The sequence below is a fragment of the Tigriopus californicus genome, chromosome 5 (genome assembly GCF_007210705.1).
Source record: "Tigriopus californicus strain San Diego chromosome 5, Tcal_SD_v2.1, whole genome shotgun sequence".
NCBI classification, from domain to species: Eukaryota; Metazoa; Arthropoda; class Copepoda; order Harpacticoida; family Harpacticidae; genus Tigriopus; species Tigriopus californicus.
In genome coordinates this window covers 11,102-14,841 of record NC_081444.1, presented here as the reverse complement: position 1 = coordinate 14,841, position 3,740 = coordinate 11,102, and positions in this window count along the sequence as shown.

Sequence of the window (3,740 nt, the reverse complement as noted above, 5' to 3'; positions counted from 1 at the left end):
CAGTTAATGGAGCATGGGGAATCCTTTGGATGTAATGGTAAACTACATTTTGATTGTCTGTAAAATGAAGAATGGATTAGCCTTGGCAAGAATCGTCGTTTTGCAACATATAAGTCCATGAGTACTTAATGCGAGCATTGATCCAGCAAATTTCGTAAATTTTTCTCGACCCTTTCTTTTTAGGTTAGAGGACTCATCTGCGAATACAGACTTGTCAAGACATTGAAATTAGTGGTTCCATCGAGTAATCCCCATTTTTGGAACAAATAAGATAAGCAAAATACGAACCAAAAGTCAAATTCCAGCAATATGTTCATGGGGCCCTTTGTACTGAATGCAAGCATTGATCCAGCAAATGTCGTAAACTTTTTCCGACCCTTTCTTTTTCGGTTAGAGGCCTCATCTGCGAATACAGACTTGTCAAGGCATTGAAATTAGTGGTTCCATCGAGTAATCCCATTTTTGGAACAAATAACATAGGCAAAAAACTAACCAAAGTCAAATTCCAACAATATGTCATGGGGCTCCTTTGTACTGAATGTGAGCAAAGATGCAGCAAGTTTCGTAAATTTTTCTCGACCCTTTCTTTTTAGGTTAGAGGCCTCATTGCGAAATACAGACTTGTCAAGACATTGAAATTAGTGGTCCCATCGAGAAATCCCATTTTTGGAACAAATAAGATAGGCAAAATACTAACCAAAGTCAAATTCCCAACAATATGTCATGGGCCCTTTGTACTGAATGCAAGCATTGAGCAGCAAGTTTCGTAAATTTTTCTCGACCCTTCTTTTTAGGTTAGAGGCCTCATCTGCGAATACAGACTTGTCAAGACATTGAATAATTCCATCGAGAAATCCATTTTTGAAACAAATAACATAGGCAAAATACATAATCAAAGTCAAATTCCAACAATATGTCATGGGGCCCCTGTAATGAGTGCGAGCATGATACAGCAATTTGCGTAAATTTTTCTCTAACCCTATCTTTTTAGGTTAGAGGCCTCATATGCGAATACAGATTTGTAAAGCTTTGAAATTAGTGGTTCCATCGAGAAATCCATTTTTGGAACAAATAACATAGGCAAAATACTAACCAAAGTCAAATTCCAACAATATGTCATTTGCCCTCTGTTCTGGAGTGCGATATGATACAGCAAGTTTCGTAAATTTTTTCTCGACCTATTCCTTTTAGGTTAGAGGCCTCATCTGCGAATACAGACTTGTCAAGAACATTGAATTATGTTTCCATCGAGAAATCCATTTTTGGAACAAATAGTAGGCAAATACTAACCCAAAGTCAAATTCCAACAATATGTCATGGGGCCCTCCTGTACTGAATGTGAGCAAAGATGCAGCCAAGTTTGTAAATTTTTTACACTCTCTCTTTTTAGGTTAGAGGCCTCATCTGCGAATACAGACTTGTCAAGACATTGAAATTAGTGGTCCCATCGAGAAATCCCATTTTGGAACAAATAACATAGGCAAAATACTAACCAAAGTCAAATTCCAACCCAATATGTCATGGGGCCGTTTGTACTGAAGCAAGCATTGATGCAGCAAGTTTTCGTATAATTTTTCTCGACCATTCTTCTTTATAGTATCTCATCTCGAATACAGACTTGTCAAGACATTAAATTACGTTTCCATCGAAATCCCATTTTTGGAACAAATAACATAGGCAAATACTACAAAGTCAAAATTCCAACAATATGTCATGGCCCTCTGTATGAGTCAGCATGATACAAGCATTTGCGTAATGACCCTATCTTTTTAGTATAGAGGCCTTATATGCGAATACAGATTTGTCCAAGTCTTTTGAAATGTGTTTCATCGAGAAAATCATTTGGAACAAATAACATATGCAAAATACTAACCAAAAGTCAAATTCCAACAATATGTCATTTGCCTCTGTAGCCGACAATACAGCAAATTTGCGTAAATTTTTCTCGACCTATTCTTTTCGGTTAGAGGCCTCATATGCGAATACAGACTGTCAAGACTTATAATTACTGGTTCCATCGAGAAATCTCTCTATTGGAAACAAAATACATAGGCAAAATACATACTCAAACCAACTCAAGAATTCATGGGGCCTTTGTACTGAATGCGAGCATTGATGCAGCAATTTCGTAAATTTTTTCTCGACCCTTTCTTTTTAGGTTAGAGGCCTTATATGCGAATACAGACTTGACAAGACTTTGATAAGCTGGCTCACGAAAAATCCCATTGGAACAAATAAACATAGCCAAAATACTAACCAAAGCAAATTCAAAATGATTTTTCATGGGGTCTCTGCATGAGTGCGAGCAATGATCAGCAATATTTCGTAAATTTTTCTCGACCCTTTCTTTCAGTATGAGGGCCCTATCTGCAAATACAGACTTGTCAAGACATTGAAATTAGCTGGTTCCATCGATAAATCCCATTTTTGAAAAAAAACATAGGCAAAAATACTAACAAAGTCAAAATAATGTCATGGGCCCTCAGTAGAAAGATTGATCAGCAATTTCGTAAATTTCCTCGCCTTTCTTTTTAGGTTAGAGGCCTCATCTGCGAAATACAGACTGTCAAGACATTGAAGTAAGTGCCCATGCAGAAATCCCATTTTGGAACAAAACATAGGCAAAATACTAACCAAAGTCAATTTCACACAATATCATGAGGGCCCGTTGTACTGAATGCGAGCATATGCATGCAGCAGTTTCTAAAATTTTTTTCTCGACCCTTTCTTTTTAGGTTTAGAGGCCTCATCTGCGAATACAGACTGTTCAAGACATTGAAATTAGTGGTTCCATCGAGAAATCCCATTTTTGGAACATATAACATAGGCCAAAATACTAAACAAAGTCAAATTCCAACAATATTGTCATGGGGCCTTTGTACTGAATGTGAGCAATGATGCAGCAAGTTTTCGTAAATTTTCTCGACCCATTCTTTTTAGCTTAGAGGCCTCATTCTGCGAATTACAGACTGTCAAGACATTGAAATTAGTGGTCCCATCGAGAAATTCCATTTTTGGAACAAATAACATAGGCAAAATACTAACCAAAGTCAAATTCCAACAATATTCTCATGGGGCCGTTTGTACTGAATGCGAGCATTGATGCAGCAAGTTTTGTAAATTTTCTCGACCCATTCTTTTTAGGTATAGAGGCCTCATCTGCGAATACAGACTTGTCAAGACATTGAAATTGTGGTCCCATCGAGAAATCCCATTTTTTGAACAAATAACATAGGCAAAATACTAATCAAAGTCAAATTCCAACAATATGTCATGGGGCCCTCTGTACTGGAGTGCGAGCATTGATGCAGCAATTTGCGTAAATTTTTCTCTACCCTTTCTTTTTATGTTAGAGGCCTATATGCGAATTACAGACTTGTCAATCTTTGAAATTGCTGGTTTCCATCGAGAAATTCCCATTTTTGGAACAAATAACATAGGCAAAATACTAACAAAGTCAAATTCCAACAATATGTTCATGGGCCTTCTGTACTGAGTGCAGCATTGATTCAGCAATTTCGTAAATTTTCTCGACCTATTCCCTTTTAGGTTAGAGGCCTCATCTGCGAATACAGACTTGTCAAGACATTGAAATTAGTGGTCCCATCGAGAAATCCCATTTTTGGAACATAAAAACATAGGCAAAATACTAACCAAAGTCAAATTCCAAACAATATGTTCATGGGGCCCTTGTACTGAAGTGAGCAAAGATGCAGCAAGTTTCGTAAATTTTTTCTCGA